The sequence below is a fragment of the Urocampus carinirostris genome, chromosome 15 (genome assembly GCF_059441175.1).
Source record: "Urocampus carinirostris isolate Australia breed hairy pipefish chromosome 15, RoL_Ucar_1.0, whole genome shotgun sequence".
In the NCBI taxonomy this organism is placed as follows: domain Eukaryota; kingdom Metazoa; phylum Chordata; class Actinopteri; order Syngnathiformes; family Syngnathidae; genus Urocampus; species Urocampus carinirostris.
Window position 1 is genome coordinate 2,856,118 of NC_142363.1, and position 26,889 is coordinate 2,883,006.

The window sequence follows — 26,889 nt, forward strand, 5'->3', positions numbered from 1 at the left end:
TACATTATTATTGGTCTGATCAAGGTACCCCCAAAATCTGTCTTTTTAAATTTTTCTGCTTTTCCTCCTTTTTTATTTCCTTTTCTTTTCTTTTCTTTCCTTTGTTCCATAGCGTTTTACTTATATTTTCTGTTTTTTCTCCTTTTGTTCTTTTTTCCCCTTTTTCCCTCTCTTGTTTCATTTTTCCTAAATCCACGTTCTTTGGGTGGGAAGGGCGCATCTGTGGGTGGGCACTGCCCACCCCTGTCCCCTCTAGTGACGCCCCTGGTATGAACCATAATAAAAATGGAATGCACGACGGATTTTCCACGCACACCGCGTAAACCAAAGCAAATGCGTCACGCACGCACAAGCGCATAGAGCACCGTCGCTTTAAGAAGGGAGGCGTGGTGCATCTGTTGGGATCGACTTGACAGTCCCTCCGTACTTGCAGTTCACTCCTATTCACTTCAATCGTTCCAAGCACGACGTCGCCCAAACTAGTAACCCCTGCCACAATATTAAGGGATTAATACCGCCATTGTCCGACAGCGCCAGGATTTTCCGTGACGAAACAAGTAGGTAAGCATCGGTTTTAATTGAATTTTACCTGCTAAATGAACGCGTGGTGGTCGGGTTGAGATGGTGCTGTCACCTCCCCCGGCTTGGAGTAGGAGCATGGAGGCTGTCGTCGGTGAGGAGGTGGCAGACGTTTTTCACGGCTTTGTTGACAATACAATATTGGACAGCTTTTTAAAAATGCCCAATAACATTATCGTCACACGAAAACGGTGAATGTTGAACAGTGTGCTTGTTAGGCGATATCTCTTTGAAGCTTGTTGAAAGGATGCCGACGTTAGCTTGCTACGATCACCAGTCATTTAAAACGTATTCGAACGTCTGAGCAGCAGGATTTGACATTTAAATGGACAAATTATATTAATCACTGTGTAATTATGGTCGCCTATGTGTGCAAAAATAGCAACGGGCTACCTTTCTATGCGTTAGACTGCGGAATACTGTTTAATTTGACGCCGGTTCGCTCTAGTACCCATAGAGGGGGCTCTACCTCCTTATTAACTGTCGTCCATTGCAGAATTGTAGAGCAAACGATTACGCTGAGTTAATTGAATTGTGATACCACATTGCCTCTCCAAGGGATGCTAACAAACTCTTTATTTCAATGAAAGCAAATAACAACGAGGTTGTCATGAACTTGAAAGAATAAACCAGGTTCATAGACAACCAAAATACAACAAACTTAACCCGTCATGTTGTCCTCAAGTCAAAATGACCCACCACATTGCTTTTCAAAAACATAAAAACATCCCCTACATCAGGGGTCGCAAAGTCAATTTAGTTGAAGGTTGGTCAAATGGGGTTTTCCACATAAACAGAGCTGCTGTTCTCAAAGGGACAGTGTTTTCTATTAGTCCACTTGATGTCGCTGTAATGTGAAGTGCAAACAAAAATGAGTCCAAAAAAAGACTAGAAACTACTGAGAATGAAAGTTTGCAAAATGCACCATTTCTCTTACAATTTTTGCTCAAGCTTTCACAAAGAAAGACAAAAAGAATGGAAATGAAACATATTTAAAGGGATAAAAAAGAGGGAAGAATAAATAAGACACAGAGGCAATGAAATGGAAATAGGAACAAAAGAAAATTGAGGGTAGAAAGGAAAATAAAATGGAAGAAAAATAAAGAAAAAAGCAAGTAATTATAGAGATAAAAATAAAAACAGGAAAAACGAATGCAAATTATCTCGTTTTTCTTTTCATTTTTCTCTTTATTTTTTTACATTTTTTTTCATCTTTCTCAAGTTTTACTTTTTGTCTTATTTCTAGCTTTCATTTTTCTCTTTTCTTTTTCCATTTGGCCTTTTTTTCTTTTCTTTTTCCATTTGGCCTTTTTTTCTTTTCTTTTTTTCTATATTTTTCTTTTTGTTTTTTTCTCTTTTTTTTAAAGTAATAAGGTGTGTTTAGGTCCCTTTGAGTCTCTGTAATTGGTCTCCTTTCGTTGTGCTTTTAGCAAATGTTTCCGGTGGCACTACAAAATACAGCGACTTCTAGTGGGAAAATAATACACACTATCCCTTTAATTTTCATATTAAGGCAGGGGACTCAAACTATAACAATTTCAGAGCCTTTGCCTCAAATCGTTCTTGTATCCCATTTACAATTTGTCTCATCCCACAGTTACTCATGATTGTTGAAGTTCATTTTGACCATCATTTTTGTCATGAATAATTGTTTCAAAACAAAGGTGCGAACAGAGTTCTTTTGTAAAGATGTCATAAAATACTGCAAACGAGAAGGATACAGATGTATTTACCCTCAGTTATGTGACGTTTGTTTTATAGATGCGAATCTTCGACATTTTTTAAATCTACAAATACTCATCTTAAAGATCCACAAGTGTGTCATTGATCATTTACCATTTTTTTTCACAAGTTGTGAAAAATACACACTGAGAAAAATATCCAGGAAATGGTTAAAGGTGGATCTCCCTCTCGCATGCGTGTTCTGATGCATTTCATTGTTTACAAACACAGGGGAAAAAGTCCCAATGAGATAGATAGATAGATAGATGGATACTTTTTTCATTTCTTCTCACCAGCTTTAAAGGTAGAACCATGACATTGCACTCCCCTCCACAAAGCATTAAAATAGTGAACTTTATCTCAAAGGCAGATGTACTCATGGAAACAGCCACACCTGGCTTGCGAGCCATCCATTTTCGACCCCTGCACTACGCTGTCTGTGTGACTTGTTAAAAGTATTTTGTCGACTCGTGCCGAATATCAACATAGGCTAAGCGAGTCCCGTCTCGGTCAAATGTTTTATTTGGTTTTCATATTTATCAAGCAACAAATTAGTTATTTTCGGTGTCTGGCCCTTTGCATGTTGCAAAAACAACAACAACAATGACATGCTACATTTAAAATACTATAGTTACTGTGGTTGTTTACCAATTTGCGGGCCTCCATAGCTCTTAAAACTCTTATCTGTAAGGCAAAGAGGATGGGGAGGTATCGAGCCGTTTAATCCCACTGAACATCTGGCAGCGATGCTGCAATGTGTCCTCTTGCTCAGTTGACCAGGCTTTACAAGTAGTGCACCATGCCCCCACTCCCCTTCAATCTCCTTTCTCTTCCTCCTTCTCACCCACACAGCTTTGCAGTTAGCATCTGCCACGTTTCACCCAATCGGTCAAGACTATGTCGCTTTGTGAACATCAACCAAGACCTGATGATCCTCTGTTTAGTAAACACTTTTTTTGTTTAAACTTTGTATTATGCAATCGATAGGCAACTGAACAACAATTGATTTTTTTTTTCTTGGATATTGATGATGGACTCATCTATTGTGGACATTTTGTCAATGGGTACGTTCACCTGCAGGCATGTATTGAATTAAATGTGGAGTGTTGCTGGAATTGCTGTTATGTAAAGTCGTGGTTATGTACCCAGAAATCCTATCAAGGTCTTAGTCCAATCGGAAGTAGTCTGATCGGAATGGTTAGGTTGGTACTTGTGCATGTGTACTCATTGGAACAATCAGTTAAGTTGTGCAAAAATTCCCTCATTTTATATATATATATATATATATATAGAGTGCTGTTCAAAATAATTGAAGTGCAATGTTACTAACCATAATATGTCAGGTTTTGGTATATTTTTTTAATTGTTACATGCCAGACAAGTTACCAGTGGATGCAGTAGATTCTCAGAAAACAAACCAGACCCAGCATTCATAATAAGCATGCTTCAAGGGCTGTGCAATTGGGCAAATAGTTCAAACGGGTGTGTTAAAAAATAGCAGTGTCTGCTGTTGACTGTACAAATCAAAAATATTTTGTATTTCCAAAAAAGGTAGATTTAGCAATCCCAATATTAAGTTGCTTTACCACAGTTTTTTATACTGCTTCACATCTGTGTGGCATGGAGTCAACACACGTGTGGCACCTTTCGGTTGTTATTTCACTCCATGACTGCTCAACAAAATTCCACATATCATTTACATTTCTTAGTTGGCTTCACGAACAACATTTTTGATATCACCCCTACAAGTTCTGGATTGGATTGATATCTAGGGATTGGGCTGGCCACTCCAAAACATTTGTTTTATTGGTTTGAACCCAACGGGTCGTTGTCTTGTTGAAATACCCATTTCAATGGCATGTCTTCTTCAGCATAAGGCAAAAACTTCAAGTATTTTAACATACACAAACGGATCTATGATGCCTGGAAAGAGATAAATGGGCCCAACACCAGAGTAGGAGAAACCTGCCCAGACCATGATACTTGCACCAACCATGCTTCACTGTCTCCTATGTGTACTTAAGTTTGAATTCAGAGTTTGTGGGTTGTATCACTCACAGTCTGTGGCCCCTGGACCTAGAAAATGAAAATTTTACTTTCATCAGTCCACAAAATGTTCCTCCATTTTTTAGGCCAGTTGATGTGTTCTTTGTCAAATTGTAATTTTTCCTGCACATGCATTTTTTTTTTAAACAGAGGGACTTTGAGTGGGATTTTTGAAAATAAATTTGCTCCACTCGTCTTTTTACTGTCACAGCACTTACAGGTAACTGCAGACTGTGTTTGATTGTCCTGGAGCTGATTATTGGCTGAGTCTTTGCCATTCTGGTTATTCTTCGGTCCATTAGTTGTCCTTTGTTTTCTTCCATGTGTCTGTTTTTTTTCTACCCATTATAAGGCATTGGAGATAATTTTGGCCGAACAGCCAACAATAGTTTGCATCTCTGTATAGGTTCTTCCCTCTCCAACTTTTAAACCAAACGACGCTGTTCTTCCGAGCAGTGTCTTGAACGACCCATTTTCCTCAAATGCATGTTCAACCTGTGCTGACTTCATCATCCTTCAATGGGCACTACCCGATTCACACATGTTTTTTTTTTAATTTTCTTCCCAAAATTGATAAACTCAGAGATTGGTTGCCACACTACTCTACTACACTACTATTTTTTGAACACACCCCTTTGAATTATTTGCCTAATTGCACAGCCTTTTGAGCCTGCTTATTAATGTTAGGGCTTGTTTTTTCTGGGGAATCTACTGCACCTACTGGTAACTTGTCTGGCATGTAACAATAAAAAATATACTAAAACCAGGGGTATTCTGGTTAGTCACATTGCACTGCTATTATTTTGAACAGCATTGTATTTAAACTTTTTTTTTTTTCATTTTTGAGCTGTGGACTTGTAGAACTTGTAGAATGATACATGCTAAATGTCGGCTTATTTACTAAAAAGCCTCATCTGTATTGGTTGAATTTTACAGAAATTGTGCACTTTATTTTCTGCCCCCAAATAGCAAATCCCACAGTTGTATTCAGTGTTAATCCCTGCTTCTGACAAGCCACATATGAGAACAACTTGCAAACACATGGAATGCATCAATGGAGCATATTTTTAGAGCAAGGAGGAAATGAGTACAATACTTATTTTTAATACTTGATTTTGATGTGTGCCTAGAATGAAATCTTTCTTTATTTAATGTAAAGTTGAAATGTGGAAATTATGTCTATTAGCCTAACTATGTGGCTTGTATCCAATATGATTGTTAGCCATGTCTACTGTTTTTTTCATTTGTCATTAGGCATGTAAATGATTCGTTAAGATTGATCCAAAAATCAGAATTCTAATCACAGTCGAACTATTCCCTGCATGTTAACATAATTATTGATGAATCTCAATGGGCACAAAACTGGTTAATTACTGTTACGCATATTGCCTGTTTATGTAAATACCGTTATGTTTTTAATCCCCTGCATACATTTGTTAAACACCGTAACGTGTAAAGGACAGTGTCTGGAATGTGAAGCCACATAGTGGTGGACTAAAAGAAGGCCGTGTCATTACGATGCCTCAAGAAGATCTTTTTTGTTACCTTATCATCAATGATGTTGTACTTTAGGTATGTGGTTTATTATGAAGATGTTGGCAAAACATGTCAGTCTAAGTTGGTGATTGCTTTATTCATTGTTGCATAAAAATGTACGCCATGTTGTAAAACCTATTTTTCTGCACATTGAAAGCAGAAGTAGCTATTTAATTATTAGTTCACTGCAAAATGTTTATACCGGAAAAAAATGACAAAAAGCGAAATTTTTGATGTGACTATTTCTTTAAATAAATCAGTTGCTGTCTAACAGAAGCCACGCGGAACATTTGTCAACACTATAACTCATTCGTATAAAACGGTGTTTGCCTTCCAGTTGTTGGGGAGCAGCTGTTGCAGCAGTTTGGCTGGAGTATTTTTGAGTTCCAATGAATTGATCAGCAAGCATAATCCCTGCTCGTTTCTTAAGGGAGGTAGGCAAGAAAATGAGGTCTGTTCCAAGAGTAACAACCCCCTGGCTGACTTGGACTGCTTCTGGCTGTAACTTTACTAGTGAAGGAGGATATGGAGAATTGTGTTATGCTCACATCACTAGGGTTAGGAAGATGACTTTGAAGTATTTCCCAGAAGACGTGGTGACATTTGTTTGCAGATAGTCCCGGAGCCTGCAGTTGACACTGGTGTGTGCTCATTGTAAGCTTTTCTGCTGCAGGGCAGGGAGGGGCGAATTGTTTAGTCAAGTTTATACTAAGTGGTGCAGTTCATTTCAGCATGTATTTTTGTTTTGCAGTCGTGATCAAGCTAGTGCGGCACAGTGTGTCTTCATAATCCATACCTGTCAACCTTGAGTGAGTAAAATGTTTACGTAAGCTAAAAAACAAAACAAAACGCTTTTACTATATAAATGTAAAAACACTTGCGGTAAAACAGCCCTCAGTGTGTTAAGAATTTTTGGTTTGAACAAATTTATTGACACTAATAACAGAAAACAATCATGACAATCTCAACAGCGATTAAGCACATTCACAATATTATATTCCAATATGACGTTTTTAACAGCATGTTAAGGATTCTATTTTGTTCCCATTATTAATGTCAAAAATTCTTACCAGATCTGCAAAGCGCTTGTCACACTTGTCTTTTCGATGTCATGATTACGCCTTTGTGTACTCATCACTCCAACTCTCAGGATTTCCCCCAACTGCAAGGTTTCAACTTACTACTTGTCTTTCTCTTTTTAGCTGCTGAGTCTGCCAGGTCTTAACTTGTAATTCTTTTTAACCAGAATGTCTCATTTCAGCGGCGTATAGCACATAAACTATCTGTATATGTATATTTGTGTGTGATATATTTATTATTTCTCTTTTTTTTTACCAAAAGACATGTTTTTCTCCTATTAAACATTTTATATCATGCTGACAAGTCATAATGCTTCATCCCCCTATCACTCAGTGCTATTTTCCTGTAAGGGAATTGTGACAAAACAGTTAGGTATAAGCAAGATTAGTTCTGAGCAGTCCATTTTTTTTTTCACTTTTCTACTTTTCAGTTTGGATTGGTAATCCTGATCAGGCTTGTATTTCTTAAATATTGTAGATGCAGTGCCCAAACCTGCTACTGGAGTCTACAGTGAATAGTTTGACATTTTAACACCAAGATCAGGTCTGATATAATAAAATGTTTGTATACATTTGTTGTTTTTGGAAATGTGTATAATGCTAGATAAATGTAATAATAACAATAAAAATTGTAAATATAAATAATGAAGGTATTATCATAGCTACTCTTAGTTTTCTTAGTATTTATAATTAACAGTAAACTATTCTATTTACACTAGGTATGCTCCATTGTTATCAATGAAAAAAAAAATTGTCGGCCAATTAACATCTTGCTTGGTTTCAATTTTGTAGGATGAGGCTAAGAATATTCAATTGCACTTTTTTCTCTCTTCTTTTTTTGACAAACGAATACCATTCAGTGTTCTCGTTTGCAAATGAATACCATTCAGTGTTCTCGTTTGCCCGCGTCCCTGCGTCCTAGACGCATCATTTTTGCTGGGGACTCATTGTGTCAAATCAACGTCCGTCCCCGAGACGCAACTTTTTGGACACCAAATTGTCATCATTACCCGATTACTTTTTTTTTTTTTAAACAAAGATTTACCGCGCTCCAAACTTTTCGTCAGGCAGATCCGCCATTGTTGTTTGGGTCTCGCGCCGATCTGGGCAAACGAGATCTCGTTGCTTCGAGATTACGTCATTGTTTTGGTGGTTGTCGAGTGAAAGAGAAGTATGCCTCCGTAAAAACAGTTGGTATTAGGTGCAAATCAACAAAAAATTGATATTTTTTTCAGTGTTGGTAATAAGTCGAAACATAATACAGAAAGTGGTAACAACGGCAGTAATTCAGGCAGAAATTCTTCAGAAGACCGCGAAGGCAAGAAAAACGCGTGTTTTGAAGCGAACGATTAGACGACAGATAAACAAAAGAATACTCCTAGCAAGAAAATGACTTTTCTGCCAAAATGGACTCAATTATATTCCTTGTCACGCTATGAGGAGGATGATAATGGAGGCTCCATGTTCTGTGATGCGTGCACACAGCGTGACAAAAAAACTGGATTGCATAAATCATTTCGCAATACGAACTTTCAGAAAAGCACATTGGATCGGCACAACGACAATGAAAACCACAAATTAGCTATGGAAATTCCGTTGCTGCAATTGGACCTTGAGAAGGCATTACAACTGTGGCGGGACACCAAACCACAATGAATATATGAACTGAAAAATCTGAAGTGCAAACTGCATGAATATATAGACTGTGATGTCGTGTAATACACTCCCCTTCCTGCGGTGTCGCTGTATACTAATGTGCAGCCTTGAACTTGTGCTTGAGATCTACCGAGGAAGAAGTGAAGTAAACACTCTATGAATGTACCGTCCGTGCCTGTCTTGAATCTACAACAATCCTACTACATACACAACATATTGGCGACGAGGATGACTTGTATCGGAATCCCACAACCCCCTGCTTTGCTTGAAACCCCGGGTGAGCCTACGATGTTGTACACCACGTGGATTCAGATGTTCGAAAATTACCTGCTAGCATTGACTGCAAACGCCATGCCGGACAAACGAAAACGCGCACTACTGCTGCACTGTTTAGGCACAGAAGGGCAGAGAATTTTTCTTTCCCTTCCCGACACTGGCACTTCTTACAAATCTGCCTGTGATGCGCTAAAAACTTTCTTTGTACCGAAGATGAATGTCGTGGCTGAGCGGAGCACGTTCTGTCGGCGTGCTCAGAGACCGGGCGAGACCACTGCTCAGTTCATTGCCGCATTAAGGGACTTAGTTACTAACTGTGACTTTGGCACGTTTGCTGATGATATGATTAGGGATCAATTCATTGAGAAGATGTCCTCTTCGAGGATCAGAGAATGCTTGCTGTTGGAAACGGACTTAAGATTTGACAAAGCGATCACTATTGCTACACAAATCAAATCGCTATGGCAGAAGCGAAGGCTATTGCTCCTGTGCATGTGCCCGACGCTCCTGTGAAGCTCATGCAACCGAGAGATAAAAGGAATCGGAGCAGCACACATACACAGCGCTCTTCTCAACACAAAACCTGCTACCGTTGTGGCTCCAACTCTCATCTAGCAAATGACCCCAAGTGCCCTGCTAAAAATGCAAAATGCAACCAATGTGGAAAAATGGGACATTTTGGTAAAGTGTGCCGCAGCGCAATTCCTACTCAATCACTGAGAGAAGTTACTGTCCCAGACCTTACTGTGTGTCATGTAGCCCCTACAGCTGCAGTCTCAAAGCGCCTTACGTGTACAGTTGCTCTCCATGCGAATGATGAAAAGTCACTTACTACTGACCTGCTTGTGGACACTGGTTCAGCAGTCTCAATTCTGCCGAGAGAATTTACAGACATTCATTCATGCACGTGCCTCTCTCAAAGCCTACTGTACGCCTGGTCACCTACATGAAGAAGCCAATTCCAGTGTTGGGCTGTCTTTAACTTACTGCTACATACTGCAACCAGAGTGCACATACTGACTTCTACATAGTTCCTGACGGTACTCCACTACTGGGAATGGACCTGTTCACTGCACTTCGCCTTCACATACAAGATGGGCAGATTGCAACACTTGCCGCATCGGAGATGAGTCACACTGTCAACACTACAAATGCTTTAGGCGTTGCTACAGGTTTTATACACAAAGTTAAAGTGGGTGCTGACGTGCCTCCAGTCCAGCAAAAGCTACGCAGACTCCCATATGTCGTGCGTGACAAGGTATCTGAGGAACTGACGAAACTGGAAACCGATGGCATCATCGAGAGAGTGGACGCGTCCGCCTGGGTGTCGCTTCTGGTGGTCGTGAGCAAGAAAACACGTGGCCTTCGTGTGTGTGTGGACCTACGTGAACCAAACAAGGCTGTGGTGATCGACAGTCACCCGCTGTCACACATTGAGGAGGTGTTCACTGAGCTCCATGGTGCTACAATGTTTTCCACGATTGACCTACAAAATGCATACCACCAAGTGCAACTACATCCAAGCAGCAGAGATTTTACAGCGTTTATAACGCAAGATGGACTGTTTCATTTCACACGAGTGCCTTTCGGCCTGGCCTCAGCACCCAGTGCCTTTCAACGCGTGATGTCTCAGATCGTGGCTGGTCAAAAGGGTGTGCAGTGCTATTTGGACGACATCATTGTAAGTGGGGAGACGCCTGAAATACATGACGCCAGATTAAACGCCGTCCTCAATCGTTTACAGGAGAGTGGGCTGAAGCTCAATGCTGCAAAATGCCACTTCAGAAAAACTGAGTTGTCCTTCCTTGGGCATCTCATCTCTGCCTCTAGTCTAAATCCAGATCCTGGCCATGTACGGGCTGTGGTTGAAGCTCCCCCTCCACACGACGCTCAATCTCTGCGATCTTTCCGAGGCCTGACTGCGTGGTAGTCAAAGTTCATCCCCAACTACGCCATGCTTGTGGAACCTCTCCGTGCTCTACCCAGTCTGCTACATTCCACTGGTCTGAAGAGGCGCAGGCGAACTTTTCCAAAGTGAAGGAGATCATCACTACTAGCTCTGCACTCGCCTTGTTCGACGCTTCCCTGCCAACAGTCGTGACAACAGATGCGTCAGACTATGGCATCGGTGCTGCTTTGACACAAATGAAAGGTGACACTGAACAGACCATTGCATTTGCTTCCAGGACGCTGACTGCATGCAAGCGAAATTACTCAACAGTTGAAAAAGAGGCTTTGGCATGCGTCTGGGCGACTGAAAAGTGGCGTACTTATCTCTGGGGCTGTGACTTCACTTTACGGACTGATCATAGCCCTTTGACCACTCTACTCAAAACCAAAGGCCTTGGACGTGCAGGCATGAGAATAGCTCGCTGGTCTGCTCGCCTGCTGTGTTTTAACTACACAATCGAATACAAACCGGGACATGAGAATGTCACTACAGATTGCTTGTCACGTTTGCCTCTCCCCATCACAGACGACCACGAGGAGATGGAGTTGGAGATGGTGGCTGCTGTGTCTCCTGATTTTGCTGCAGTCACTGCTGATGAGCTCTCCAGTGCGTGTGAGGAATGTCTGGTGCTACAGAAGGTGCAACACTACATGCAGAAGGGATGGCCTCGTACTGCAAAAGGCCTTGACCCCCTCATCGTGCCATACTTCCGTGTGCAAAATGAGCTTGCCGTGCAGAACAGTGTCATTGTGCGTGGCACTCATCGTGTTGTGATACCACAACAGCTACAGGAAAAAATGATCCAACTTGCTCGCGCTACACACCAAGGGATAGTTCGCACAAAAAATAGACTGAGAGACTTGTACTGGTGGCCTGGAATGGATTCTCAGGTTGAGCTCGCCATCAAATCATGCACCACCTGCTTGCAGCATGACAAAACCGCAACCACACGTACTGCTCCGTTACAGCCTGTGCCTACCCCAACTGCTGCCTGGGAAAAGGTTGCTGTGGACATTGTTGGTCCTATTCACTCTGCGCCTGCTGATTGCCGCTTCGCCATCACCCTTATTGACTATTACAGCCGATGGCCCGAGATTGCCTTCTGCTCAAATGTTACTTCTCCCTCTGTGATGACTTTTCTTTCCACTGTGTTTAGCAGAGAAGGTAATCCACAGGAAATTGTTACTGACAATGGCCCTCAGTTTGTGTCGACCGAGTTTGAAGCATTCCTTAGTGACAGGAACATCACACACTGTCGCAGCTTTGTGTACTACCCACAGGCCAATGGTGAAATTGAGCGTTTCAACAGAGTCTTCAAGGACTGTCTACAAACAGCCAACATCGAAGGTAAACCACTGAAAGCCTTCTTCACTGAGATTTTACACACTTACAGAGCCACACCACATGCCGTGACTTCAGTGTCCCCCCGCTGAACTGTTTGGTAGACCACTGAAAACAAAGCTTCACATCACAGGTCTTCACTCCATGTGCCCCACTGCTGACAAAGGCAACATCCTACAAAACATACAAAACAAACAACAGAAGTCAAAACAACACACTGACAAACGTCGTGGTGCAAAATCACCCAGCTTCCAGATCGGCTCTGCGGTTCCCATCTGCAAACCTGAACTTATTGCCAAAGGACACTCAAAGTGCACCAAGCCACTGACAGTGGTAGCCCAAAAGGGTCCAGCCACTTATCTGCTGTCTGATGGAAAGGTGTGGAATGCTTTCCACCTTGCCCATTCTTCCACCTGTGCTGCTGCTTCAGCGCCACAGCCTGCTGATGCAGATGCTTGTCTCCTGCCAAGCAACCAAGGTGCTGAGCCACCTGAAACTGAAACTGTGCCCTCACCACATCCCTCTTTGAGTGCACCGAGAATACGACATGTTCCTGCATGGCTTCAAGATTACGTGACTTAAAAAAAAAAAAAAAGATACAGAAAAGATGTGGTGATGTTAAAAAAAAAAAGATACAGAAAAGATGTGGTGATGTTAAAAATAAATAAATAATAAGATACAGAAAAAGATGTGGTGATGTTCAAAAAAAAAAAAAGACATGATGAATGTTCATTGTTTTAAAAATTGTCATGTTTGTTTATGATGTGATCCTCATACAGTCTGCTTACGCTTACAAGGTTTACACACTTTTTGCTTACCGATATTTACAGTATAGTTCCTTACAATATTGCTTACCTTTGATAAATATTTACCTCTAATCTGGTAATGAATATTGAAATGTATGTTTTCTATAAGCTCATACTTACCAAAGAGTTATTGCTTTTTTCAGATTAATGCTACTGTTTGTGTCCTACTCTAACAAAAGGGGAATATGTGGTGTCGTGTAATACACTCCCCTTGCTGCGGTGTCGCTGTATACTAATGTGCAGCCTTGAACTTGTGCTTGCGATCTACCAAGGAAGAAGTGAAGTAAACAGTCTATGAATGTACCGTCCGTGCCCGTCTTGAATCTTCTACAATCCTACTACATACACAACAATAGACTAATATTTCAGCAATAATATTTTGTATAATGTACAATATTTTTGTGAACTGAAAAATCTGAAGTGGTAAATGCTTTGTATTACCAATTAAGTGTGATGATTAAAACTGAATGAATATATAGATTTATATATTTATTTATATATTTGTCACCGATTTACAATTTCAACCTCGATAACACTAAATTTTGGGGACCATAGATCTCTGTTGGGACCCATAGATTTTTGAGCATGCGAGTCCCCGGGACCCATCACTTTTCAGAGGTAAAATGTACACTGACCATGACTCCATTGTAGTATTTTCCGTAAAACAGTTTAATGAGAGATCTTTAAATTTTTCATTTATGATTTAAAAAAAAACAAAAAGGACATTTTGATACTGATCATGATTTCATTAAGTAGCAATGTTGGTCTTCTTGCAAGCCAAAGACCTCCTGATGATTATAATCTTTTTATTTTCCTCGGCTTGCCTTCATTCTACAGTTCCTGGTTGCAGGGTTTAAGAACCAAGTCTGGGAGTAATTAGCACTTAAGGCATAATCTTATTCCAGACACCGCATGTTGTGTCTGTTAAAAGTGAACCCCCCCCCAATGCCAGTAAAAACCTCTCTCCTCCCAATCTTCAGACATTGATGGTGTTTATGACCTCTGTCCAAACCTAACCCCTAATACTTCAACTTACTGTAGATTTTACGAGCATGTGCAAAAATATAGCAACTGCATTGTCCTAAGCTCAATTTTTTAGCATGAGGCAACCATATTTCTGGCTAAGAAATACATTCCGATAAAGTGCATTTGCACATCCAAATATCTAAAGAGGAGTACATGAATTCTGTCCTACTGTAATACAAGCCGCTTTTTCTGCGGCTGTTAGGCAATAAACTCCACAATGTGCAGGACTTTCATGAAACATCTTTAATGTACCGTATGCCCATTTTTGTAAGCCAATGTCTTCTGGTACAAATCAGTTAATCAATAAATATTCAGAGTGGTTTTAATTTTTGCCTGTCAAAAGATGAGACTAAACAAACATTTTCAACTTGCACTAAAACTGTTAGTCAGAGAAGCAACAGTTCAACAGAGCGGTCATAAAAATCCATACGTTTTGTTATTCTATCATATGCTTTTAGCACTTTGCCTTACATTGATTTGTGTGTGCCCTGTCATTGTCAATCAAGATTTTATACTGTTGGTAAGACAAAACAATCTCTGACCTTGTTATGCTAGAACCCCAAAACTAATAAACCTCAGAATATGTTACTGGATTTCTTTGGCCACCCTGACAAAATCCCAACAGTTAAAATCTATTGGCTATTCAATTAATGTTTCATTTAGTTACCTACATGAATCTTAATAGATTAAGGAGGCATCAGTCTGTATATCTTGTTGATTAGATAGATAAATAATAGATACTTTATTCATCCCCGATTAAGGGGTATGGTTGTGATATGTTTCTCAAACATTGTTATCTGTTTTCTGCTAAGTCTCACCTTAGTTCTAGAGTAAGTGTTGCATAGCAGGAATGTGTGATAGAGCAAACCCCTTTTGGCATCAGACGGGAATGTGGCTTAACCAGCAGCAAAGTTTTTTTTTTCCGTTTTTTCTTTCTTTCATAATGTTTTACTTCACAACATTTTTCATAATGTTCTTTTGCCAGCGGGATAACACACAGCCACTGCTTTTGGTTTTGGAAACAATAGCTTTCCCTAGGTTTTGCTTTGACTTATAGCAAAAACCTTTGCAGGCTGGCGCCCCCCTGGGCTCCCCAGTGTATTCCCAGCGTCAAACACAAAATTTATCATGTGCTACTGCAGTATGTTCATCAGTGCAAGAAATGTATTCAAGTATTGATTCAAATCCACCATTCCTGCTAACTTATTAACACTACTGCTACAACTATTTATTACTCTTATTATAACACTTCACGTATTAACTTACATAAATAAAAAGTGTTACCTCTAATCGATAATGCAGTTTTGGGGTTGGACACTATTAGACATTTTTAGCTAGTGTCACAGCATTGGTTATTTCTTTGTGCCTATGTGAACTTTTTTCATACGTCGTGAAGTTGGCAAATTCCGCTTTGATGGAGGTTTGTTTACCTCTCAGTCCGCTTGTAGATGCATCTTCTTTTACTTGTAATCCTTTTTACATGCCGTGATATTTTTTAAGGTGTTGGTACAAATTACTTTTGTTTCCTCTGGACCTGGTGACTACGCGAAAGTAAATTCTGCAACGGGCGTTTTCTTCCGTTCCACGTCTGCTTCGTCAAAACCAAAATAGGTCCAAACAAGTGATGTACCGCTCTTCTCCAGTGCAAGCTTCGTTTCTTTCTCGTTTGTTGACTCTGGGACTATGTTCACGGAGTCCGCTATGACACTCAATCAGCTCACACGGTTGGTGTGGCATAGTGTGGTGCTTGCAAACTTTAAATCGTGTTTATTGGCTTGTGCTAATATTAAAACTTGCCTCTGATTGGTCGGCGCTTTTAAAACTCAAACATTAACAATTGTGGTTGGCCAAAACTCCAGCACTCACTACAAAACCTTGAAAAAAAGCACAGTGCATTGTGGTTTCACAACCGCACTACGTTTAACCTTCTGACTTCGACAGTCTGAATTGGTTGCCAGACAGTTGCAGGGGCACACAGAGACGGACAACTCGCTAATTCATACCTCGGGAAAATTTGTACCAGCCAATTAGCCTGATATGCATTTTTTGGGGAATGTGGGAGGAAACAAGAGTGTCCTCACAACTGTGCCGCAAACGCACTAACCACTCAGCTTGCCAGGACGCCCTTGTATCAACCCATGTTACCTTTAATTTCCTGGAAATTTCATCAAAACAGAACTTGTTGTAGGATGTCTTCTTAAAGTTTATCTTTAAAATGGCCCACTATATCTTACACTTATGAAGGTTGTATACAGTAGTTACTGAATCCGTTCTCATTTTATTTATTATTTTTACAGTCTGGTTTAGGCAGACAAGAAATGATAATACCTGGCTGATACTAGTACTGGTAGACCATAAGTTTTTGCTATAACGGCATGATCCTTTTATTGTTTAACATCTGTACTTACGTTTTATGTCCTAAATGGTTCTTTGTTTTTGCTTTTCGCTTTCTTCCTAGGCTTGGTTCACAGAACTTACATAGGGTTTTATACATAGCTCTACCAACGTGTTGTTGAGGTCTCATTCATTTGATTTATACAGTCACAGGTAGACTCCATCGATAATATTGAGTGACAGTTTACAAATGATTATACCGATCCAGTAGTAGAACTAGAATCTCTTGATAAAAATACTGCAGTGAAAGTACCATGTTGGTTCTGTCAGTAAAAGCAAGGGGACCGGTTGGTATAAATTATTGTGGGGCTCCATTTGAAACACGTGTGCTGATACATAAGTGAACACAAAGCAACTCTTTCACTTAGGATCTTGAGCACATATGGAATAGTTTTTCCAAACTTCATAACTTCAACTTTATAATATTCTCTTACCAGCAGGTTCCCCATCACCTACGCATCTCAAATTCAATGTGCCACTTAATGTAGTTTTTAAATTAGAACTTAACAACAGACAAGTATTTGTCAATACTTTCTAAATAAGAAATATATTTTACAATTAATTCAACTTCAACCAAAACCTTTTTAAGATTCTCTGTGTGCTCATAAATACATTTGTTTGATGCTTGTCTGTTAATTAGTTACATTAATAATTAGTAATTTTAACATAAAATTGCAACCTTGTTGAAAGTTGGACCTGGATTGTTATTTTTCTTTCCTCTTAGACTATTGACGTTTGACCTTTAGATTTTTTTGGGCACAAAGTTTTTAGAAAACCCTAAATTATTTTTTTTTCCAATTTTAATTTGTTCATTATTTTATTGTAACGTGGTCAATGACCTATTTTAACTCGTTCACTTTGTGCCTGGATGTCATCAACTTGAAAGGTTGTCTTCTAAACTGCACAGCTGGGTGTAGATAGCAGACCAGCAAGGATGTTTATTTCTTGTCTTTCTGCATTCCTGCTACTTATTTATAATATCCCTCATAGAGGATGGGTTACTTCTATAAAAGGAAGTTTGAAGACTTTTGCTGACCCACTAGAAACAAGGCATGCAGATCAAATTTTTTTCCCAAGATGTAACCGCTTTAGAATGATGGTACTCAAAAAGAAAAAAAAGGAAGATGTTCCTTAGGTTGCACTACAAGGTGAAAGAAGACATATATACTGTAACTATGGTGAACAGGCTGGGTTTTGCAACTGCATTCTATCTATTCATGAATGAAAATATAGATTTTAAGTGAATGAGTCAGCCCAATTTAAATTCAAAATGCTGTTGTATTGCTTGTACTATATGCCATCTGTCACCTAAGAATTAAGTATCTAATTTTCTATTCATCATAAAGTGATTTACTCATGTTTTTTTTACCACTGCAATTGTGGTTGTTATCCTATAGTTAATGCCATAAAATCATTTGTGCACACTTCCTGAGCAAGTAGTGTTGTCATATGAAGCACAGTGACAAGCAATATGACTTAGCTTTAACTCATTTGGTCGTGTTATTGTATCTGTCGGGTCATTCTCATTCCACACTCCCTTCATTTTACGCTTGTTGGTCCTTTCTGCTGCCCTGTGTAAATCTGTTTGTGTTTGATTGTGGGAAAATGTCCAGACATTCGTGAGAGTCCCCCGCTCTCTGGACCGTCTTTTCCCGGGAGGCCTCTTTGGCTCACAGAGACTTCACCCCATCACTGCTCTGGGACCCTTCTCCTAACAACCCCTAGTGGTAGCAGAAATGCCCAAATTCTTTCTTTGAGGCCAACCACTTCTACTTTTCAAAAATGCATTAATCTTTCCAACAGTCAGATGATTTGGGTATCTTGGCAAGGACGACTAATTCTGACTAAAAATGGATCACTCATACAGTGAATAATACTAAAACCTATATCTTAATCTGACATAGCATCCATGAATGAAATTCAGAGTTGTTTATTTGGTTAAGCAGAAAAGTGTTTTATTCCAAACCTGGATATCAAATCTGAAATTAAATGTTGCATAAATTAGATTTGGTTCAGGACCATTTATGTTGATACCATACAGAAAAGGTCGGGAGCCATAAAAGGAAAAATAAACCAATTTTGAGAGAGTTACACCACATGTTTTCAGACAAAATGCAAGAAAACAGCCAAACCCTCTCTATAGACAAAAGCTAATTTTCAGCACATTTTATTTTAAAGTGTGGTGTCATTTGATGTTTATATCAAATCTATGAAAAAATAATACTGTCTGAGCCCGTGTCCCATATGAGGCTCATTTTGCCTGTGATTTTTGTCCTAAAAATGTTTTCAAAACAAGATGCAAGCAAAGTTATTTCATAGAAATGTCACTTAATACTGCAAGCAATAAGGATATTGTCGTACTTACCTCCGGCAAAGACTGCCCTGAGTGGTAGTGCCGTGCCCTTTGTGCAGAGATCTGCCTACCTTGTTGGTGTGACACCCTGACTGTAAACTGTAGTTGTGTACTAAATATTCTAGACTCAACCTTTAGCCAAGTTAGTGGTGTTTTGGCTTTGCTTTTGCCAAAGTTAGTATGGAATCACTCTTCTTTTGAACATCACTGAGAAATGTGCATCCGTCAAATTCTATCTCTGAACCATATGTGTATATATATATATATATATATATATATATATATGGCATGCAAGCCATACGTCCCTGACCCGTGGTATATAGCCACAATAATCTAAATGTGGTTTCCTCATTTGTATTGTGTTTTCCACACTATAAGCCACACGGGATTATAAAGCGCACCTAACGTAAAAAGTCTTTTGTGATACATTTTTGATGCATAAGGCGCACTTGACTACAGGATGCATTGAATTATAACTACAGTAAGGGTTGCATAAAAAATAAAAGCATTTACATTAAAGTAATTTATTTCATAGAACATATATTAACTTTATGACATCTGGTTTTACCTCTAAATGTTTTAGCAACAAACAATTTACATGTCATCTACAAAAGAGCACTTGAAGACGATACGTTTCTCAAAGGCAGAACAGTTACCATATGTAGTATCATTTAACAATTCAAACGGTATGTAATTTTGTACAAAACATTACCATAAAGAGAAGTTTCACAATTTCCTTTTAATATTTATATTTATTTTCTTAATTGTTGACACTTGACATTATTTGATTACATCATTTGCAGTTTATAGCGTCACGGCGACTGAGTGGCTAGCGCATCCGCAGCACAGTCAAGGAATCAAATCAGGCTGCCAGCCTTCCTGTGTGGAGTTTTCATGTTCTCCCTATGCTTGCATGAGTTTCCTCGGGGCATTCCGGTTTCCTCACACATTCCGAAACCTGCATGTTATGTTAATTGGCCAGTCCATATTGTCCCGAGGTGCGAATGAGTAAGTCAGTTGAATGTCCCTGCGACTGGCTGGCAACCACTTCACGGTGCTCTTGTCCACTGCCCGAAGACAGCTGGGATGGGGCACAGCACCCTAGTGAGGATAAGCAGTGCAAATAATGGATAGTTGGATGGATGAATTTGCAGTTTGTGCAGTCCCTTTTAAAAATCACTGCCAGGCACCTTCGCAGTCTGCTTATATCCAAAACCTGGCTATCATCCAAAATTGAATGTGTCATTTGACTTAACTATTGCCTCATTGAGTTTGCATGATGAAATGGATGAGTGAACACACGTGGTGATCTAAAAAAATTATGACGAAAAGAGTCTGTCTTTTGGCTATCGAGTATCAAAACATGAACGGGGATCCAAATGCATGATTTGAGTCATGGGTTACTTCATCACTTGTAGGCGCCCCCATCCAAGGATGCCTTTTTGAACACTTGAAGGACCGTGTGGTTGGAAACAGATAAGCATTCACAGGCCTTGTGAATAGAAGCCTCTCTTTAGAGAGCCCCACTAAAACTGGTTGTTTTGCTTCTGGAGAGGCAGATTGGTCTCTCAAAGGGCTCACTTCGAATGGACTGTTTGAAAGCAAGGTGTAAAATTTTACAGCATTATTACTCATCATATACCAGTGTTTGCATCTGCTGTTCTCCATCATCTGTAAATGTAGCGTAAAGACAATTTTTGCTTATTTTGTGAACAATAGTGACTCTCACTGTTGCTGTACTTTCACTTTTTGATATTAAGCTTGTCATAAATACAAATCAGAGGCAAGTTTAAGTCAGTTTTACAATCAGTACAACCATCTAATTCAAGTGTTTTTAAAATAACAAAAATGAAAAAAATATTTGCTAGGGCAATAAGGAAGTGTCTTGATAAAAAACATTAAATAGAAATGGAGCAAACACATAACACAGAAAACCAAGGCGGTTTTTGGTTCATATCTCAATCTCAAATCGACTCAATTTTGTTTATAATGCACTTTGAAACAACAAGTCACTCGATCTATGTCTACAATGATTTAAAAATAATTATAAGGCCAGATTATATCATGCACTACCACCGACTGAAACTGAAATGTGTTTGTTTTTGTATTTAATAGTGCCTATCTGCTAATGTGGCACTAGCAGTGCTTGTCATGTTTTTTTTTTTAATCATGTTTGATGTACTCTAGAAAGTTCTTTCTGTCAGTGTAGCTTAAACGACAGGCCTCTCGTATAGACTGAAAGGTCCATTCCACTAACAATAGAATGATAAAGAGATGACTAATGCATGGGCCATAAGACTGTGCCAAACCATCAGTCTCAGTACAACCATCAAAGCTGCAAGTGGTGGATTTAGTTTGGGTCACATTTTCAGAAAAAAATATCTCTTGAAACACTTCAACATATCATCTCAAGTTCTACATTGAATTATTAAAAAAAATATTTAACTTGTTTTCAATTAAGAAGGCTAAAGACTTTTTAAAGACTGTACCTACTAAATGCCTTTATATAGCAGCTGCATAGATTAGCAATGCCATGTTGCATTAGCAGACTGAAAGATATCTGGATTGTTAAAGAAAGCGGAATAGGTCAGTGCTGTTGCAGGAATGTGACCAGAATGGATCTTTGCTCTTCACCACCTACATTTTAATTTTGTAAAGTGAAGGGTGATGGAGATTGGTAATAGTTTGCCGACATCAATGCAGGTTTTTAATTTTCTAAAGCATAAAAAGGTAAAACTTTCAATCATTTAAAAAGCAGTACTTTCACCTTTTAAGACCTGGTATATACAAAAGTCAATTCCATTGAAGTTGGGAAAAAGTTTAAAATGTCAGTAAAATTAGAATAGAATGACTTGCAAACCTTTTCTAACCCATATTTAAATGAATACACCACAAAGACAAGATTATCCATGTTCAAACTCATAAACTTTATTTCCATAAGCAAATAATGATAAACTTAGAATTTTATAATTGCAACAAGTGCCAAAGTAGTTGGGAAAGGGGCTTCTTCACCATTGTGTTACATCACCTTTCCTTTTAATAACACTCAATAAACGTTTAGGAAGTGAGGAGACTAGTTGTTGAATCGTTGATAGTGGAATCCTTTCCCATTCTTGCTTTATGTACAGCTTCAGCTGTTCAACAGTCCGGGGTCTCCTTTGTCTTATTCTGCGCTTTATAATGCGCCACACATTTTCAATGGGAGACAGGTCAGGACTGCAGGCAGGCCAGTCAAGCACCCGCACCCTCTTACTACGAAGCCACGCTGTCGTGAGACGTGCAGTGTGTGGCTTGGCATTATCCTGCTGGAAGAAGCAAGGGCGCCCATGGTAAAGATTCTGTTTGGATGGCAACATACTTTGTTCCAAAACCTGAATGTACTTTTCTGCATTAATGGTGCCTTCACAGATGTGCAGGTTACCCATTCCTTGGCCACTCATGCACCCCCATACCATCACAGATGCTGGCTTTTGCACTTTGCGTGCATAACAGTCTGGGTGGTTCTGTTCTTCTTTGGACCGGAGGACACGACGTCCACAATTTCCAAACACAATTTGGAAAACTGACTCATCAGACCACAGAACACTTTTCCACTTTGTATCAGTCCATTTTAGATGGGCTCGGGCCCAGAGAACCCTGCGGCGTTTCTGGATGTTGTTGATGAATGGCTTACGCTTTGCAACATAAAGTTTTAACCCACACTTACGGATATAGCGTCGAACTGTATTGACTGACAGTGGTTTTCCAAAGTGTTCCTGAGCCCATGTGGTGATGTCCTTTACACATTGATGTCGGTTCTTAATGCAGTACCGCTTGAGGGCTCGGAGGTCACGGGCATTCAATAATGGTTTACGGCCATGCCGTTTACGCACAGTGATTTCTCCAGATTCCCTGAACCTTTTCACAATATTATGGACTGTAGATGATGATATCCCTAAATTCCTTGCAATTGTACTTTGAGGAATGTTGTTTTTAAACTGTTCAACAATTTGCTCACGCAGTTGTTCACAAAGAGGTGAACCTCGCCCCATCCTTGCATGTGAATGACTTAGCTTGTTCGGGTCTCCCTTTTTTATACCCAGTAACAACTCTCACCTGTTGCTAATTCATCTGTTCACCTGCAAATAGTTGGTTGATTTCCATTCATCCACTTTCTGAGTAGTTATTGACACCTGTCCCAACTATTTTGGCACGTGTTGCTGTCATCAAATTACAGAGTTGATGATTTTCTCCCAAAACAATAAAGTTTATGAGTGAAGACAATAAATATGTTGTCTTTGCTGTGCATTCATTTAAATATGGGTTGAAAAGAATTTGCAATTTACTTGGATCAATTTTTATTTGCAATTAACACACTTTCCCAACTTCATTGGAATTGAGTTTTGTACATGCGTGTACATCAATGCACATCAGACAAGAGATTGGGTCTCAAGAGGATGTTACTGTAATTAAAAAAAAATATCATTAGTATATTAACAGTTCACAGAGCTCCAAAAAAGGAATAAAACATTTATTTTGGAGTTTTTTTTTTCTACGCACATCGAGTATGGACTATATAGCTGAGACACTCATATTGGATGACTGGCATCTTTTATGGGTGCTAGACATTTTCAGTAAAGGGGATCTACCAGCCGATTTCAAACATCTTAAAAGATTTAACAAAACATTTAGAAAATTGTGTGTAAGGACTATATAATCAAATATATTACACTAAGTTGGAGGATTGGGCCTTTATATTTCACCAGGAAAAAAACGTTTTTTCCTAATGTACTCAGTTTTTTTCTATAATTTATAGGAAATAGGTTGGTTTTAGCAAAATCACAAATTTTCAAACAAAATGTCAGATAAAACAATCTTCTTGTGAAAATATGCATTTCCTCTATCTAGGGGGTCTGATGATGTTGATTTGCATTCAAATTCCAATCATTTACAATTCAACACAATTTGAATGAGTCCTCATCGTCAGATATCAAATGCACAAAATGTTTTGTCATGCACTTACGGTTCTGGGATTAGCATCACAAATGTGCAAGATGGGTCTGATTGAAGTTCGGGGGAAGTTGACTCCAAATGTCTGGGACTTAGTTATGTATTGGCTTCTGGGTTGCCAAGGGTTGCCAATCATCTTTCTAGATTCACTGCTGTCTCCCTGCTCAATTTTGTGATTGCACAAGTAGCTTATAATACGAAAAATGTAATTCATTATCAGCTCGTTTTCTGTAACACCAAAAAAATCTAAAAATTCCAAGTATTGAGCTATTCCTATACTTCTTGTTTTCTCTACTTCTGCGTTTGGCTCAAGATTGGATTTTCTTAGAAAGAGGGGGGGGTCTCTGCCTACTAGTGGAATTCCATACGCTGCCCTACTTACAAATGAGATATGTTTCGGACGATCGTTTTTAAGTTTCTTCAGTGCTATATTTTGTATGGAATGTATGTTTAAGGTTTATATAAGTATGTTTAAGGCTTGTATAAGTAACCTGTATAGTTTTGTTCTAAAAAATAAACATTTAATAAAATAATATGCTCTATAAAGTTATGTATAACTTTCTTTTGGAAGAGGAACTTCAATAGTTAGGCGACTTCCTCCTCCATGGTAGAAAGTGGCCGAAAATAAGCGATCCAACAATTTTATTAACTGCATGAAACTTTCTCATTCCACTTTCATTTCAAATGAAACGGCTCACCTCTTCTTTAAACTTTACACAAACCAAATCGAATGGATGTACGAGATATTAAACAATAAAAATGTCAAAGTTCTTAGCGCGCTGGAGATACAATACAGTACAGTATGTTTACACACAAACTAGCAAGAGGAAGACAGCTTTCTTCTTCGGGGTGGATGCTGGATGAGCTCTCAGAGCGCCACACGCTGGTAGCGGCGGAAAGAAGCACAACAGTACTGTCCAGAGCTAATTGTGGTTTCCCCTACTCTGTTAGTCTCTCCAGCTGTCTTTTAACTTTGTCTTGTGCATGCAATGTCGGATTTATTAACATAAATACGCCTCTGACTGCAATCAACAATTATTTTTGGGGTAGTTCCAAGCACACCATATTTTTTTGGTCCCTGCATTGTTTTGTAAGGCAGTATTTATTATCAAGGTCCAAACGAGAAAAAGTCTTCTTGTTGGTTGATAAAGGTGGCCTACTGATATCAACAATCTCAGGGAGACCTATCAACGTAGCACTTTCAATCCCTTCAAGTCAAATGCCGGAAATCCAATTAGTCAAATAAAATCAAGCAATATTTTGCAGTTGGTTGGAATTAGTTGCACATCCATTTGAGTCGATTAACTGACAAGGTATTTGTTTCAACTCCAATAAGCTGCTATTTGTCCGTAATGTGCACTAAAAATATAATAAAAATTAAAGAAGACAATAGAACAGTGGAAAAATTTGTGTGGCGAATGTGCTGTACGGAAATCTTAAGCATTGTGCATAAATGCTTTTATTTTTGCCACCTTGTTGTCCCTGTATTTGCTGCCAAGTTGCCTTAAAGACAACCTTTAATGCATAAACCTGCAATATTTTGAGAAAAGCGGATTTTGGAATGTATTGTCTATCTCCTAGTCCCTTCTGCCCTCTTATGTGAAAATTAAATAATTGGAACAATGTTTTATTTTCTCGTCGTTTACCTTATAATACAATTGAACAAATTTGAGTATGCAAAACCCATTGTGCCATTGTCCCCTATGATTCGATTCACATTCTTGCTCTGTAATGAAAGGAAGGAAAAGCTCCTGCTGGGATTCATATCTGCATGCTAACAAGTGTGCAATAAAGAGCTGTTGACATAAGTTTGACCTATTAAAACATACACTGGTCACATATATACTTTGCTGTTAAACATGTAATGCATTCTAATAACTGAATTATGTTATTTTTAATTTGTTAAATAATTTTCTCACCCCTAAAATGCATTGAGTCAAATATAACACATTTCCCTCTTTTTTCTTTTTTTTTGAGATAATTTCTGTATTTTACTTGTGGTTTAAGGATAAGCAATATAAAAGAACTTAATGACTGCGGCAAATTGAATATTCAGCAGTTCGTATGGCTGTTCAATCTTATCCAGTGATGGCTAGGTTGAGGCTAATCTTTGAAAGCGTGCTTGCTTTGCTCATGAAAATGTATTTATATAGTTATGGATGCTTTAGCTCCTGATTTCTCATTATTGACTTGTGCCTTTCTTTCTTCCTTCAAGCTTGTAATTATTGATCATGACTATAAAAGCTGCTGACTTGTGTGTTACCGGTAAAAAAATGTCTTTGAGAGAAGTCTATATTGTGTAGGTGCAACCCGGTTGGGTTTTATGATCATTATCATGTCAACAGAGCGCTCACTTTTTTCTCTTTATTGTCTGGTAGGGGAAAAGTGTCGGACATAGAAAGAGGTTGGGAAGGAAACCGACATGCAAGAAGATAAGTGTGGCCTGATTAACAGAGTGAATTTGCTACACTAGGCAACAATGGTAGCGTGACCTGGTCAAGCTTTTTGTTTAAAATAGATCAAATTATAACAATGTTGCATACAGTTGAATCGGAAGTGAGTTTTAGTCTATTTTTTTGAGTTTACATTTGCTTCCTTAAGGAGTAGAATGTCATTCACTAACCAGAGGGTAGCATGATTGATTCCAGCTAACTCTTGTGTTGTCTTGTCCTTGGGCATGACACTTCACACACTGAGCCTCCAGTGCCACTTATACTGGTGCATGAAGGCGTAAATGTTCAGTTGAGGTCCTTGATCTGGCAGAGTGTACGATAGAGGGCTGAATGCATCTAATGCATTATTGTTATTATTATTAAAACCAAGCATTCACTGTAAAACAATTTATTAGCTTCTAGGGCTTTTGTCAAATGACTTAGAGTTCAACTTAATTATGATACCAAGGAAAAATACTCAGTCCTCGAGTCATGGCTTATGCGACATACTACATATCGAAATGCGTGCTTTGTCCGACAATTTGTCCCTAGCACCAGTCTTTTTTAGTATACCCAGTGTTCTCAATTGCCCGCGTCCCTGCGTCCTAGACGCATTATTTTTGCTGGGGACGCATCGTGTCAAATCAATGTGCGTCCCCGGGGCGCAACTTTTTTGACACGAAATTGTCATTATCATTTTTCA

At 39.0% G+C, this 26,889-nt stretch overlaps 1 protein-coding gene across 4 annotated transcripts in view; it reads left to right on the forward strand.

Moving 5' to 3' along the window:
• The first annotated feature begins 334 nt into the window (after window positions 1–334).
• LOC148351336 (disheveled-associated activator of morphogenesis 2-like) overlaps window positions 335–26,889 on the forward strand; it is a 171,627-nt gene continuing 145,072 nt past the window's right edge. Inside the window, exon 1 of one of the 4 annotated variants that reach the window (XM_088354081.1) lies at window positions 335–561. The gene's annotated coding sequence lies outside the window, so the exon portion shown is untranslated. Of the gene's footprint in view, window positions 562–3,165; window positions 3,366–6,507; window positions 6,525–26,889 lie in introns of those variants that run through there. The other 3 variants (XM_088354082.1, XM_088354084.1, XM_088354086.1) reach the window with 3 other exon arrangements.